The following is a 16518-nucleotide window of genomic DNA, read 5'->3' as shown; positions in this document are numbered from 1 at the left end:
TTTCTGAGATGGGCTGCAGCACATGATGGAGCCTCCCGCCCACCGGGGAGAGAGGGCCCAGCAGAGGCCCCAACGGGGACCGGGCGGCACTTCGGCAAGGGCACCTGGTGGGGCTGGCTGCGGAGCTCTTAGCGCTGAAGAGCCGGGGCTGGCCAGGGGAGAGGCCTGCCCGGAGGGGCGGAGCTGTGGGAGCGGGAGCAGGCTGCCGGGCAGGGCCCGAAATTGGCATCCGCGGCTTGGTGTGTAGAAGGGTGGGGCCCCGGGGCCATGTCGGGGCACCTCGCGGCAGTGGGGGCTGGTGGTCGGGGGGGGCGGGCCCCACCGTGGGTTGAGAGTGTGGGGCGAGTGAGGGCGGGCGGCGGCGGCTGGGCACAAGGAGCTCATACTTACTTGGCATGGACAGGGCTGGCTCTAACTTTTTTGCCGCCCTAGGCAAAAAAGAAGAGTGCCACCCCGCTGTAACACCCCTCCCCCCCCAGCGCTGCGCCGCCGACCCCCCCCCCCCCCCGGAGTGCTGCACCAGGCCGCTCAAACCCCCGCCCCCCCCCCGAGCGCCGCGCCGGGCCGCCCAAACCCCCGGAGTGCTGGGCTGCTCAAACCCCCGCCCCTCCCCCCCGAGCGCCGGGCCGCCCAAACCCCCGGAGTGCTGCGCCGCTCAAACCCCCCGCCCCCCCCCCGAGCGCCGCGCCGCCCAGCCCCCCGCCCCCCCGAGTGCCGCGCCAGGCCGCCCAAACCCCCGGAGCGCCGGGCCACCCAAACCCCCGCTCCCCCCCCCCCCCAGCGCTGGACCGGGCCGCCGAAGCCCCCCCCCCCGCCCCCGCCAGCGCCGCACTGCCGAAACAATTACAAAAAAAACCCCAAAACCCTCGAGCACTACCCAGCCGAAAAAAAAGAACACCACGAGCGCCCCCCGCCACCCCAACATTGGCCGCCCCTTCTAAGGTGCCGCCCAAGCACGTGCTTGGTCGGCTGGTGCCTGGAGCCAGCCCTGGGCATGGGAGATACTATGATCATGAAGGTGGTTTTCCCAGGGTGAGGCTCATTCATTGCACTGCGGGTGTGCTGACCCCTGCAATTTCCCCAAATGTGGGAAACTCAACTGCATAATTTGTGATAGTGGGGGACTGCATTTGTGTTTTCCCCTGGCACTCAGTGAAAGAAAGAAAGGAAAACTTCAGTGAGTGCTGTTTATAAAGTGCTCTATGTTTTACCCACATCTTTGTGACTCCCTTATTCTGCAGGTTGCTCTAGAAAGGCTTGGCCCCCCCGTGCCCTGTCTTAGCTCAAGGGGAGCTGCCTCTTTCCTTGCTTGCAGCTTTTTGTCCATCTCTCCTTCTTGGGCTTGAGGACGGCCTGTCAAAAACACCTGTCTCACCTGGTCCCCTCGTCCAACATGCAGGCTCGCCCCCTGGGGCCGCTGTGGCTTTTGCTGTCTGTTCTTTCTCTTGGTGGCAATCCTGTCTGTGCTACGGAGACTAGGCTGGCACAACCCCATGGTGGTTACCTCCCTGAATGCTCTTAGCTACGCTGGGGGGTAGGTTGGCGTAGCTGTGTCACCCAGGAATGGGTTTCCCTTTTACACACCCCTGAAGGACAGAGCTATTTTGACTTAACTGTTCAGCATGCACCAACCTTCAGGCCTGGTCTGCACGGGGAACATAAGTCGGCACAGCTTCATCAGTCCAGGCCGCTGATGGAAGAATTCTTCCATCGACCTAGCTCCCGCCTTTCGGGAAGGTGGATGGCCTACACAAACAAAAAAAAAACCCTCTCCAGGTCCCTTCTCCAGGAACAGTGCCCTTCCGTTTGGGGAGACTATGCTGGTTAAAAAAAGAGAAATAGTTTAACTCCCTTTCTCTGTAACAAGGTTGGCTTTGTATTGCTTCCCTTGTGTCTCCTTATAGCAGTTGTGTTCTGAAATCTTTAGGATTTTACTTCATTTCTGATGAAATCTTGCTGTAACTTTATTCTAATTTTACATGAGTAACTAGACATGAGCTTTTTTGTGTGTTATTGAAGGATTGTTTAAAAAGCTGAGATTCCACTTTCTCCTGCCTTTCAGTTAAATTTCCTCTAAAAGCCCACGTAAAACCTCGACTTCCCTCATAACTATCTCAAATATAAAGTCCTCAACCATACATAAGATACTTACAGTTTCACTCAATACCAATCCAGTACCTTGCACTTTCCCGTCTAATCACTGCACACATATGGTATACCCTCCCTACCCTGAGCTAATTCCTGACTTTTGCGCTCAGTACAGGAAAACGAGAATTGAGAGGTAAGTTGTGCAGGAGTGTTAGGATGCTGGTTCTGGCGGGCTTACGAGCTCGGGCTTCGAAAAATGCCGGAGTCCTGTTCTCAAAGGAGACCGTAACGTCGACGAGGATGATCTTTTTCTGGGCCTCGTCGGTGACGACCACGTCAGGTCGTCGCTGGCTGTCGGTACCGGGGATGGTGCAGTTCACGGAGATCTCCCCCAGGCGTGGCGCGATGGCTTTCACCAGGCGGTTCTGGATGGCATTGTGGCGCAGCTGCCAGGCTCTGGAGTGGGGTTTGCAGCAGCACAGGACGTGGGGCAGGGTCTCGTTGGGGTCGCCGCACTTCCTGCAACGCTTGTCTCGGTTCCCGTGGCGGACGGCTCCGTTGAGCGGGACTCAGTTGAGCCGGGCACGGTGGATGAACCGCCAGTCGGCGAAACGGGTGAAGCCGCCCCCGGCGAGGAAGTGGTTGCTGGCGTCCCACTTGCTGGTCAACTTTCAAAGGCTTTACCCTGGTCTGGTTTACGCTTCAGGGTTTCCACGTACAGCAAGCGGATGGCGGCCTATTACCAACCTCCCTCCCCCCAAAAACAAACAAAGAAACAAAAAACCCACCCCCAAAGAGACCAACGGTCTGGAAAGCAGACTGTTGAAAAAACTCACAGCAGAAAGAAGGCAGCCAGCTTCTTAAACAGAGTCAGAAAACACCCCCAAGAAAGCATAACAGTATCTTGTCACTAAAAAAAAACACCCAAAGAGCTAGAGGTTTCAGCTTTTTCAACTACTTGATAAAAATCTGCTTTAAAGAAGCTTCTTCTCAGTAAAATTCTTTCTGCTTTTCTAACCAGAACATTCTCCCCAAGAGGAGATGCACCGTTCCTGGAGACACTGCAATACCAGGTCAATGCATGGGGTGGACAGAGCAAGCTCCTATTCCATCCCCCTGTTTCAAAAATCAATTTAATATACAGTCCTCAAAGAAAGGACATATCAGATATTAAACTGATAAGAACAGATATAACTTAGAGAATTTTTTCACTTGACCAGAGCTCAAAGAGCCGGGAAGCAATGCAGAGACTTACCAACCGCACGCACACCCCTGCTCCCAACGCTTTCTACTTCACCGTGACGAGCTCCCAGACACGCAAACACCATAACTAGGTAACTCTAAGTGAGGATCACTTCCCCGAAATGACTCCAGTGGAAGAATTCAAAGCAAGAACCCTTAACACACGATTCTGTTCAAAGACAGACAAGTCTTGCAGCCGCCTTCCTCTCCCTGGTTTCCCTGTACGCTCCTAATTTGCATAAACCCACCCACTGACCCGTGACTGGCAATCTCTCACTGTTAACTCTTAGGCCTGGTCTACACTACGACTTTAATTCGGATTTAGCTGCCTTAATTCGAATTAACGCTTGACCCGTCCACACAACGAAGCCATTTAATTCGAATTAAAGAGCCCTTTAATTCGATTTCTGTACTCCCACTCGACGAGAGGAGTAGCGTCAAAATCGGTATTGTTAATCCGAATTAAGGTTAGTGTGGCCGCAATTCGATGTTATTGGCCTCCAGGAGCTATCCCACAGTGCACCATTGTGACCGCTCTGGACAGCAATCTGAACTCGCATGCACTGGCCAGGTGGACAGGAAAAGCCCCGGGAACATTTGAATTTCATTTCCTGTTTGCACAGCGTGGAGAGCACAGGTGACCACAGAGAGCTCATCAGCACAGGTAACCATGCAGGCTGATAATCGAAAAAGAGCACCAGCATGGACCGTACAGGAGGTACTGGATTTGATCTCTATATGGGGAGAGGATTCAGTGCTAGCAGAACTGCGTTCCAAAAGACGAAATGCCAAAACTTTTGAAAAAATTTCCAAGGGCATGATGGAGAGAGGCCACAATAGGGACTCAGATCAGTGCCGCGTGAAAGTCGAGGAGCTCAGACAAGCCTATCAAAAAGCAAAGGAGGCAAACGGTCGCTCCGGGTCAGAGCCGCGGACATGCCGCTTCTACGCCGAGCTAAATGCATTTCTAGGGGGGGCCGCCACCACTACCCCACCTCTGACTGTGGATTCCGAGATGGGGATAATCTCATCAGGTACACCTGATGATTCCGTGGAAGGGGAAGAGGAGGAGGAGGAGGACGAGCTAGCAGAGAGCACCCAGCTCTCCGTTCTCCCCAACAGCCAGGATCTGTTTCTCACCCTGACTGAAGTACCCTCCCAAGCCTCCGAAGCCAGTACCCAAGACCATGACCCCATGGAAGGGACCTCAGGTGAGTTTACCTTTTAAAATATAAAACATGTTTTAAAAGCAAGCATTTTTAATGATTAATTTGCCCTGAGCACTTGGGATGCATTCGCAGCCAGTACAGCTACTGGAAAAGTCTGTTAACATGTCTGGGGATGGAGCGGAAATCCTCCAGGGACATCTCCATGAAGCTCTCCTGGAGGTACTCCAAAAGCCTTGCCACAAGGTTTCTGGGCAGTGCAGCCTTATTCCGTCCTCCATGGTAGGACACTTGACCACGCCATGCTAGTAGCAAGTAATCTGGTATCATTGCCTGACAGAGCCTGGCAGCGTATGATCCCGGTGTTTGCTGGCATTCAAGCAACATCCGTTCTTTATCTTGCTGTGTAATCCTCAGGAGAGTGATATCGCTTAGGGTAACCTGGTTGAAATAAGGGAATTTAATTAAGGGGACAGAGGTGGCCGTTCCTACTGGGCTGTTTGCCTGTGGCTGAAAAGAAATCCTTCCCTGCATTTAGCCAAGTGCAAAGGGGGGGGGGAGGATTGGCCCAGAGCTTTTCGCGTTTTGCTAGCAGGGATCTTCCATGATACCAGCCACTTGGTGGGGGGAGGGAGAAAGCACTCATCCCAGAGAATTCATGGCGGGGGGGGGGGGTTAGTTTGGTTCCTGCAGGGATCTTCCCTGATACCAGCCACGCGGTGGGGGGAGGGAGAAAGCACTCATCCCAGAGAATTCATGGCGGGGGGGGGGGGGGTGTTAGTTTGGTTCCTGCAGGGATCTTCCCTGATACCAGCCACGCGGTGGGGGGAGGGAGAAAGCACTCATCCCAGAGAATTGGATGGTGGGGGGGTGTTAGCTTGTTTTCTGCTGCTGAAGGTTAACAGGAAAACTGCAGCACAACGGGCTTTGCTTGGTATGTGGGAAAGCAGGGCGCAGAAGCCTAAAGACAGTGGCTTACCATGGCAGCATGCAAGCTGAATTCTGTTGCCCGGACCTGCGTCTGTGATCTCTAGCAGCAAAGCCACAGGCACTCAATATTAAGAGGCAAAATGCGACCTTGCACAGAAATCACATGTGCTATGTAATGTGAATAGTATTCACCGTGAAAGAGTATAAGCATTGTTCTGAAAAATGTATCTTTTAAAAAAATTCTCTCCTTTTTTCACTCCCTCCAGCAGCTGCAAATGTTTCAAGCCTCCCTCCTCCTTCCCGAAGGCTATCCCAGATAAGGCGTCGTAAAAAAAAGACGAGAGAAGAGATGTTTGCTGAAATCATGCAATCCACCAGGAGTGAAAGAGCTCATCTGAATGAGTGGAAGGAGACGGTTTGCAAGTATAGGAAAGAAGCCAGTGACCGTGAGGACAGGAGGGACCAACGTGAGGACATGAGGGACCAACGTGAGGACAGAAGGGACCAACGTGAGGAGAGACGCTCGAGATGAGAGGTGGCGGCAGGAAGATCAGAGGAGTCAGGATGCAACGCTGGGGCTGCTGCGTGAGCAAACAGACATGCTCTGGCGTCTGGTGGAGCTTCAGGAACGGCTGCTGGAGAACAGAGTGCCGCTACAGCCCCTGTATAACCCCCCTACCTCCTCACCATGTTCCATAGCCTCCTCACCCAGACGTGTAAGAACACGGGGGGGGAGGCTCCGTACACCCTCCCATTCCACCCCAGTGGGCAGCCCAAGCAAAAGGCTGCCATTTTTTTAACCTTTTTTTAGTGGGCTTTTCCTTCCCGCTGATCCTCCTCCCAAACCCCACTCAGGTTCTCTCCCTCTTTTTATAATCAATTAATAAAGAATAAATGATTTTTAAACAATGGTGACTTTATTTCCTTTGAAAGCAAGCTGGGGGAAGGGGGAGGGTGGGTTCCTTTCAGAGAATGAGTCAATAAAGGGGGCGGGTTTTCAGGAAGGAAAAACAAACAGAAATTTCACACTGTAGCCTGGCCAGTCATGAAACTGGTTTTCAAAGCTTCCCTAATGCGCAGCGCTTCCTGGTGTGCTCTTCTAATCACCCTGGTGTCTGGCTGCGAGTAATCAGCAGCCAGGCGATTTGCCTCAGCCTCCCACCCTGCCATAAAGGTCTCCCCCTTGCTCTCACAGAGATTGTGAAGCACACAGCAAGCAGTAATAACAATGGGGATATTGGTTTGGCTGAGGTCTGAGCGAGTCAGTAAGGATCGCCAGCGACCTTTTAAACGGCCAAATGCACATTCTACCACCATTCTGCACTTGCTCAGCCTGTAGTTGAACAACTCCTGACTCCTGTCCAGGCTGCCTGTGTATGGCTTCATAAGCCATGGCATTAAGGGGTAGGCTGGGTCCCCAAGAATAACAATTGGCATTTCAACATCCCCAACGGTTATTTTCTGGTCCGGAAAGTAAGTCCCTTGCTGCAGCCGTTTAAACAGATTGGTGTTCCTGAAGACGCGAGCGTCATGAACCCTTCCCGGCCAGCCCACATGGATGTTGGTGAAACGTCCCTTGTGATCCACAAGTGCTTGCAGCACCATTGAAAAGTACCCCTTGCGGTTTATGTACTGGGTACCCTGGTGCTCCGGTGCCAAGATAGGAATATGGGTTCCATCTATCGCCCCACCACTGTTAGGGAATCCCATTGCAGCAAAGCCATCCACTATGACCTGCACATTTCCCAGAGTCACTACCTTTCGTAGCAGCACCTCCGTGATTGCTTTGGCTACTTGCATCACAGCAGCCCCCACAGTAGATTTGCCCACTCCAAATTGATTCCCGACTGACCGGTAGCTGTCTGGCGTTGCAAGCTTCCACAGGGCTATCGCCACTCGCTTCTCAACTGTGAGGGCTGCTCTCATCTTGGTATTCTGGCGCTTCAGGGCAGGGGAAAGCAAGTCACAAAGTTCCATGAAAGTGCCCTTACGCATGCGAAAGTTTCTCAGCCACTGGGAATCGTCCCACACCTGCAGCACTATGCGGTCCCACCAGTCTGTGCTTGTTTCCCGGGCCCAGAATCGGCGTTCCAAGCCTATAACCTGGCCCATTAACATCATAATCTCCAAAGCACCGGGGCCCGCGGTCTGAGAGAATTCACGGTCCATGTCCATGTCCTCATCACGCTTGTCGCTGCGCTGCAGTCGCCGCCTCCTCCTCCTCGCCTCTTTTTTCTGGTCCTGGGTAAGCATAAACTCCACGAGAACGCGCGAGGTGTTTACAATGTTCATGACTGCGTTCTGGAGCACAGCGGGATCCATGCTTGCTGCGGAATGGAGTCTGCAGAGTTCACTCAGGAAAAAAGGCGCGAAATGGTTGTCTGCCGTTGCTTTCAGGGAGGGAGGGGGAGGCTGTACCCAGGACCACCTGCGACAATGTTTTTTGCCCCATCATGCACTGGGGTCTCAACCCAGAATTCCAAGGGGGGTGGAGACTGCGGGAACTATGGGATAGCTATGGGAAAGCTACCCACAATGCAACGCTCTGGAAATCGATGCTACTACGGTAGCTTGGACGCACACCACCGAATTAATGGTGCCTAGTGTGGCCGAATACATTCGAATTTATAAAATCGGTTTCCTAAATTCGAATTATATAAATTCGGATTAATCCCGTAGTGTAGACATACCCTTACAGCAAAAAAAAAAAAAGGACAAAGAAAGCCCTTATACACTCCAGTTTCCCAGTTATGGGGACCAGTGCCACTCGTTATGGGGACAAATGGTTATGAAAACCAATACCCCAGTAAAAGAAAAGAGGTTCTCTTGATCCCAAAGGACCAAGCCCCAGACCCAGCTCAATACACAAATCAGATCTTACCCACATATCACGCTGTTGCCAATCCTTTAGACTCTTAAAAAAAAAAATCTAAAGGTTTCTTCATAAAAGGGAAAAGATCTAGATGAGAGCTAGAATTGGTTAAATGGAATCAATTACAGACAGTAATGGCAAAGTTCTTGGTTCAGGCTTGTTAGCAGTGATAGAATAAACCGCAGGTTCAAATCAAGTCTCTGGAGCACATTCCCCGCTGGGATGGGTCATCAGTCCTCTGTGTAGAGCTTCCCTTTGTAGCAAAGTCCCTCCAGAGGTATGAAGCAGGATTGAAGACCAGATGGAGGAGCTGCAGCAGCTTTTTATATTCTCTTGCCATGTGGTCTTTCTTTCTTTGTTCCAAAGACAAGCATTCCATCACCATGGCATGGAAAAACCTCAGAGTTCTGTCCATAGGCAGGTCCCTGCATACCTTGCTGAGTCACAAGGCGTGTCTGCCTTCTCTCAATGGGTCAATTGTATATCTGATGGTCCTTAATGGGCCATCGAGCAGGCTAGGCAGAGCTGACACCAACTTGTCTGGGATGTCACCCAGAAGGAGAGCATACGTTTGAAATACAGACAGTATAGAGCCAATATTCATAACGTCAACTACCAAAATGATGCACACATACAGAGAGCATAATCATAACCAGCCAACCATCACCTTGTCTTAGACACCTCATTTGACCCCCTTTATACAAGATTTGGTGCGACCACATCAGGGACCTTGGTTGCAACCATGTTCTATACGGCCCCAGTTCAAGTCAATAACGTGACAAGGAGTCATCTCCTTTCAACGAGAGAAGGCCCCGAGACATCAGACAAGCCACTGCGGATCATCCGTGGACAAAAGACTTGGTTGATTGCTCCCCGTCACACACCCACCAGGAGGCGGAGACCTGCACAAACACTTGCCCCATCCGCTTGAGCTCGGGGGGGGGGGAGGGGGGGAGAGAACGGAATAAAAATCCCTGTCGAGAAGAAACTGTTGCCCCTATGCTGCTTGGACTTCAGGGAGATGGCACGCCTTCTAAGCATAAGCAAGGGATCCCGGCTGTTTGGCTAGGGTTAGCCCTAAGGGACATACGGAGCTTGCGTGTTACAGCAGCTTCTACTACTTTTTGAAACCTCAGACTGTAACTCCTTTGTGTGAGTATGTTTACCTGCTTTAACCTGGTAAATAAGTGTCTTATTTCTTTTCCTAGTTAGTAAAGATTCAGCTAGTTTATTGGCCACGCACGTTGTCTTCGGGTTGAGATCTGAGGTGCAATTGACCTGGCTCAGTGACCGGTCCGAGTGACCGGAATATTGTTATGGTTTTTGGTGCAAGGAACCATCTGTCACAAAGGCAGGCTCACCTGGGTGGCAAGATAGATTCAGGGTGCCCATGGGGGCTGTCTGTGACTCCATGTTAAGGCTGTTCTAGTGCCCGAGGAGTTCACACTTGATACTTGGTTGGTGAAATCGAAATCTGGAACACACAGCCGTGAGGAGCCCCGCTGTCTGCCAGCCCCGGGCGCTTAGAAAGGTAAGTTTCTAGCTTGCCTGGTTCAGAAACCGGAAGGGAAATAAAGAGAACCCACTTTTTTTGGAGAGAGAATCCTCATGATTTTTAAGCCAATCTTGTGATTTTGGGGAGTCTGACTCATGATTTTCCAATGGTGAGGGTGGCAACACTGAGAAGTTACGGATTATTATTTAGCATTTACATTACAGTAGGTTTAGGGTCGGGGGTGGGAGATCAGGATTGGGACCCCTGTGTGCCGGGTGCAGCACGCCACCTGATGCCTTGCCTTGATGGAACGTAGGCTGGGTGGGGAAGAAGTCTATGTAACTCATGCAGTTGTTGATATACGTGTGACCTCAAATTTTAAAATTTTATTAAGATGATGTTAAAAAAAAATTGTGAACAGAGTTTGAGCATAGAAGTTTCTGGTTATCAGGGAATAACATACAGATTATCGAGGGTCCAAAGTTTGGTTTAAGAGAAGGTGGCATGAGGAATACATAATCCGCAATATCCCCGATCGGGAGTAAAAGGTTGATGGGTCAAAGTACAGACATTGAGATATGAGGGTATGAAGTTCATAAAGTGGCTATGTTCGGGTGTGGAGTATAATGAGTGGATATGATGATGAGGATGGATTGACCCTCATTTGGTGAGATTTAATGTTCAGGGAGTTTATGGTACCAGTTCATATAATCCAACGGAGAAGGTCACTTGGTCCCTTTCTCGTAGTGGGAGAACGATGTCACTCTGGCTCACGCCTCCTGGTACTGTCGGTGGCCGGTGATGTGCTCGATGGAGATGTCCCTGGACCATCGGACGGCGTCTGAGACCATGAGGCACCGCATGAGACGTGCGTAGCGTCGACCGATCCCGCAGGTCCGCAGCACACGCTCGTTGCGGGGGTCCCAGGCGCCCAGGGCTCCGACAATCAGGGCGTCCATCTGCACCTCATAGCCCTTCGCTCTCAGGGTGTCAGCCAGGGCGGCGTACTTTTCCAGCTTACGAGCTCGGGCTTCGCAAAATGCCGGAGTCCTGTTCTCAAAGGAGACCGTGACGTCGACGAGGATGATCTTTTTCTGGGCCTCGTCGGTGACGACCACGTCAGGTCGTCGCTGGCTGTCGGTACCGGGGATGGTGCAGTTCACGGAGATCTCCCCCAGGCGTGGCGCGATGGCTTTCACCAGGCGGTTCTGGATGGCATTAGGGCGCAGCTGCCAGGCTCTGGAGTGGGGTTTGCAGCTGCACAGGACGTGGGGCAGGGTCTCGTTGGGGTCGCCGCACTTCCTGCAACGCTTGTCTCGGTTCCCGTGGCGGACGGTTCCGTTGAGCGGGACTCAGTTGAGCCGGGCACGGTGGATGAACCGCCAGTCGGCGAAACGGGTGAAGCCGCCCCCGGCAAGGAAGTGGTTGCTGGCGTCCCACTTGCTGGTCAACTTTCAAAGGCTTTACCCTGGTCTGGTTTACGCTTCAGGGTTTCCACGTACAGCAAGCGGATGGCGGCCTATTACCAACCTCCCTCCCCCCAAAAACAAACAAAGAAACAAAAAACCCACCCCCAAAGAGACCAACGGTCTGGAAAGCAGACTGTTGAAAAAACTCACAGCAGAAAGAAGGCAGCCAGCTTCTTAAACAGAGTCAGAAAACACCCCCAAGAAAGCATAACAGTATCTTATCATTAAAAAAAAAACCCAAAGAGCTAAAGGTTTCAGCTTTTTCAACTACTTGATAAAAATCTGCTTTAAAGAAGCTTCCTCTCAGTAAAATTCTTTCTGCTTTTCTAACCAGAACATTCTCCCCAAGAGGAGATGCACCGTTCCTGGAGACACTGCAATACCAGGTCAATGCATGGGGTGGACAGAGCAAGCTCCTATTCCATCCCCCTGTTTCAAAAATCAATTTAATATACAGTCCTCAAAGAAAGGACATATCAGATATTAAACTGATAAGAACAAATTTAAATTTTATTAGAGAATATTTAAAAATAAACGGTACAAAAGATTTGAAGAGTCAGTTGTCGATCATTGGGGGAACATACAGAGTATGGGGGGGATGTTGTTATGTCAGGGTTGGCAGCACACATAATACATACAGACTGTGATGTCTCCAATGGAGGGGTAAGCGGTGGGCGAGATCAAGACACAGTTGGTAAGCGGTGAGGGTCAATCATCCGCATAGGGGGTACAAATAGTCATGGGTACGAGTAGGTGGGCTGGGTAATGGTGATGGGGCGACCCTCACGTGGTGGGATTCGGTTAGGTTGGGTAGGTTCGGGGTTCAGCGAAAGAGGCCCAGCGGGGGGGAGGGGTTAATAGGTCCCTTCCCCCTTGTGGGTGGGTGAGGTCTCCCCGGCTCACTCTTGGCATTGGCGGTGGCCGGTGAGGTTGGGTGGGTTCAGGGCTCAAGGGATAAGGCCCATCGGGGGGGGGGTATACAGGCCCCTTTCCCCTTGCGGGTGGGCGAGGTCCCACCGGCTCACTCTCGTTATCGGCGGTGGCCGGTGGGGTTGGCTGGTTCAGGGTTCGGGGGGGATATGGGTCCCTTCTCCCTTGCGGGTGGGCGAGGTCTCCCCGGCTCACTCACTGAGTTGTCGGTGGCCGGTGAGGTTGGGTGGGTTCAGGGCTCCGGGGGTAAGGTCCCGTAGGAGGGGGTTTAAGGGTCCCTTCCCCTTGCGGGTGGGTGAAGTCTCCCTGGCTCATTCTCGGTATTGGAACTGGCCGGTGGGGTTGGGGCTCAGGGGGTAAGGACCCTTCCCCCATGTAGGTGGGTGGGGTCTCCCCGGCTCGCTCTCGGAATTGGCGGCGGCCGATGAGGTTGGGTGGGTTCGGGGCTCAGGCCCGGGGGGGGAGGGGGGGGGAGGGTTAGTGAGTCCCTTCTCCCTTGCAGGTGGGCGAGGTCTGGTCGGCTCACTCCTGGTATTGGCGGTGGCCGGTGATGTGTTCCATGTAGATGTCCCGGGACCAACGGATAGTGTCTGAGACCATTAGGCGTCTCATGAGCCGTGCGTAGTGACGGCCCACTCCACAGGTCTTCAGCACTCGCTCGTTGCACGGGTCCCAGGCACCCAGGGCCCCGACAAGCAGAGCGTCTGTGTGAACCTCGTAGCCCTTTGACCGCAGGGTGTCAGCCAGGGGGGCGTATTTTTCAAGCTTGCGGGCTCGGGCTACACGGAAGGCCGGGGTCCTGTTCTCGAACGGGATCGTTACGTCGACCAGGATGATCTTTTTACCGACCTCGTCCGTGACGACGATGTCTGGGCGCAGCGGGCTGTCGGTGCCGGGGACGGTGCGGTTAACGGTGACTTCCCCCAGGCGCGGGTCGATGGCCTTCACCAGGCGGTCCTGGACGGCGTTGTGTCGCAGTTGCCAGGCTCTGGCGTGGGGCTTGCAACTGCATAGGACGTGGGGCAGGGTTTCGGTGACATACCCGCACTTCCTGCAGCGCTTGTCCCGGTTCCCGTGGCGGATGGCACCGTTGAGGGGGACGCAATTCAGCCGGGCGCGGTGTATGAACCGCCAGTCGGCGAACCGGGTGAAGCTGCCCGTGGGGAGGAAGTGGTTGCTGGAGTCCCACTTGCTGGTTACTTCGAAGGCCTTACCCTGGTCCGGTTTTTTCTTCAGGGTGTCCACGTAGAGCGCGTGGACGGCGGCCTTCAGGGATCTCTCCAGCACGCCTCTGGCTCCGGGGGCGACGATGGTGTTGTCCTCCGTTCCGATCCGCGGTATCAGGACTCCCAGCTCCTGACGTTCCTCGTTCCATTCCCAGCGGCAGCCCAGTCGCTTCCCCAGGCGGCGCATGGCATTGCGGGCGCGGGACCATAGTGAAGCGAAGTCGCCCCTGTCCCGGGCGAAGTCGCCGTCCAGGGAGCCGCTCAGGAAGGTGGCCACATCTCGGTCGGAGGGAGGTCTGCCGATTCGTTTCTCGGTGGCGGCGTGCAGGGCGGTCGTCGCGACGTTCTTCACCTTGGTGTCCGGGCATGTCAGGAGGCGGAAGGCGTGCGTGATGACCGCGATGTCACATAGGTCTCCCATACGGGGGACGCCGGCACCACCGTGCCTGTGCTTAATGTAGATGAGCTCATTGCTGGCTCTCCGGGGCAGGGACAGCCATTCCTTGACCAGCCGCCGGATGGTGCTGTCCGCCTTGTTGAGGGGCACCTTTGCCACGGCGGATCCTCTCAAGACGAAGGCGATGCGGGGGATCAGGAAGGTGTTGAGGGCGTTGATCTTCTGCCACGGCGCCAGCAGGGATGTGTCGATCTTAGTGGCGTCCTGCAGGATCTCCCGGATGGTGTCCTCGGGGGTCTGCCGGACGCGGAAGCCTGTCGGCGTAAGGAGGTGCTGGTACGCTTGCCCCTCTGCCAGGGGAACGACGGACTCGCCCTGGATGAGGAACTCCGTCATCAGTACCGGGTCCCTCTTGCTCCCGTCAACATGGAGGGATGCGCACTTCTTGGCATTGAAGCGGAGTCCTGTCCAGTACTACGCTTGATCTTAGCTCAATGAGCCGAGAAGCGATGCAGAGACTTACCGACCGCACGCACACCCCTGCTCCCAACGCTTTCTACTTCACCGTGACGAGCTCCCAGACACGCAAACACCATAACTAGGTAACTCTAAGTGAGGATCACTTCCCCGAAATGACTCCAGTGGAAGAATTCAAAGCAATTAACACACGATTCTGTTCAAAGACAGACAAGTCTTGCAGCCGCCTTCCTCTCCCTGGTTTCCCTGTACGCTCCTAATTTGCATAAACCCACCCACTGACCCGTGACTGGCAATCTCTCACTGTTAACTCTTACAGCAAAAAAAAAAAAAAAAAAAAAAAAAAGGACAAAGAAAGCCTATATTAGCTATCCCTTTCTTATACAGAAGCTGTTCCATACCCCCTCATCATTTTTGTTGCCCTTTTCTGAATCTTTCCAATTCCAATATATCTTTTTTGAGATGGGGCGACCACATCAGCACGCAGTATTCAAGGTGTGGGCGTACCGGGGATTTCTATAGAGGCGATATGAAGTTTTCTGTCTTATTATCTATCCCTTTCTTAATGATTCCCAACACTCCGCTGCACATTGAGTGGATGTTTTCAGAGAACTATCCACAACGACTCCTAGATCTCTTTCTTGGGGGGTAACAGCTAATTTAGACCCCATCGTTTTAGAGGTATAGCTGGGATTATGTTTTCCAGTGTGCATTACTTTGCATTTATCAGCGCTGACTTTCCTCTGCCATTTTGTTGCCCCGTCACCCAGTTTTGTGAGATCTCTGTGTAGCTCTTTGCAGTCTGCTTTGGACTTCACTATCTCGAGTAGTTTTGTATCACCTGCAGATTTTGCCACCTCGCTGTTTACCCCTTTTCCCAGATCATTTATGAATAAGTTGAACGGTACCGGTCCCAGTACAGACCCCTGGGGGACACCTGGGGATAAGAGGGAAGATCCTCTTCTGACACTGGCAGGCCAGGTGCCAGCTCATGCCAAGGCCCCTAGGCCTTACTGAAAAGTGACAAATGCATGGCTGGAAACTAGTCTTGCTCACCTGTTTGTTAGTGTTGTTAAAACAGGCGTTTGATTTATAAAAATGTGTTTCGTGTTTAGACTTTATGAAAAGCTTGTGAGTGGCTGCATGCATTATTCTCACCTATACTATCTGTAGCCCACGTTATAAGGCGATATATAAGCGCTGGCACTAAAACTGTAAAGCCCCTTGCCGCCGCCAGTCAGGAGAGAAGCATTACCAAGTGTGAAATGCTAGTTTACCAGAAGAGGAGTGTAAGGATGCTGGTTCTGGCGGGACCCAACTGAGAGGGCCAATTCGGGACAAATTGCTTAAAGCAGGGCAGTTACAGCCCAAGGCTGGGGTTTTCCCACCTCTAAGGCAAAATAAACCAGCCCGACAGGGAGGACTTTGGTTTTACCCCACTGGCTAACCACAGGCCACACGAGCAATTCCCTTATACACTCCAGTTTCCCAGTTATGGGGACCAGTGCCACTCGTTATGGGGACAAATGGTTATGAAAACCAATACCCCAGTAAAAGAAAAGAGGTTCTCTTGATCCCAAAGGACCAAGCCCCAGACCCAGCTCAATACACAAATCAGATCTTACCCACAAATCACGCTGTTGCCAATCCTTTAGACTCTTAAAAAAAAAAAATCTAAAGGTTTCTTCATAAAAGGGAAAAGATCTAGATGAGAGCTAGAATTGGTTAAATGGAATCAATTACAGACAGTAATGGCAAAGTTCTTGGTTCAGGCTTGTTAGCAGTGATAGAATAAACCGCAGGTTCAAATCAAGTCTCTGGAGCACATTCCCCGCTGGGATGGGTCATCAGTCCTCTGTGTAGAGCTTCCCTTTGTAGCAAAGTCCCTCCAGAGGTATGAAGCAGGATTGAAGACCAGATGGAGGAGCTGCAGCAGCTTTTTATATTCTCTTGCCATGTGGTCTTTCTTTCTTTGTTCCAAAGACAAGCATTCCATCACCATGGCATGGGAAAACCTCAGAGTTCTGTCCATAGGCAGGTCCCTGCATACCTTGCTGAGTCACAAGGCGTGTCTGCCTTCTCTCAATGGGTCAATTGTATATCTGATGGTCCTTAATGGGCCATCGAGCAGGCTAGGCAGAGCTGACACCAACTTGTCTGGGATGTCACCCAGAAGGAGAGCATACGTTTGAAATACAGACAGTATAGAGCCAATATTCATAACGT

The 16518-nt window shown here is 52.6% G+C and overlaps 2 non-coding genes and 1 pseudogene across 2 annotated transcripts; 1 reads left to right on the top strand and 2 right to left on the bottom strand.

Annotated features, from left to right (window-relative positions):
* The first annotated feature begins 984 nt into the window (after nucleotides 1-984).
* On the top strand, nucleotides 985-1145 carry LOC135875275 (U1 spliceosomal RNA). The gene has a single exon (XR_010561175.1). It is a non-coding gene; the product is annotated as a U1 spliceosomal RNA (small nuclear RNA).
* Nucleotides 1146-3124: 1979 nt separating this feature from the next.
* LOC135875282 (U2 spliceosomal RNA) lies at nucleotides 3125-3331 on the bottom strand (annotated as a pseudogene).
* Nucleotides 3332-11611: 8280 nt separating this feature from the next.
* Nucleotides 11612-11796, bottom strand: LOC135875283 (U2 spliceosomal RNA). Its single transcript, XR_010561180.1, has one exon. It is a non-coding gene; the product is annotated as a U2 spliceosomal RNA (small nuclear RNA).
* Nucleotides 11797-16518: the final 4722 nt, after the last annotated feature.

This window comes from Emys orbicularis, chromosome 2 (genome assembly GCF_028017835.1).
Source record: "Emys orbicularis isolate rEmyOrb1 chromosome 2, rEmyOrb1.hap1, whole genome shotgun sequence".
Taxonomy (NCBI): Eukaryota; Metazoa; Chordata; order Testudines; family Emydidae; genus Emys; species Emys orbicularis.
Note: the sequence above shows the minus strand (reverse complement) of the source record. Positions and strands in the feature narration are given on the sequence as shown.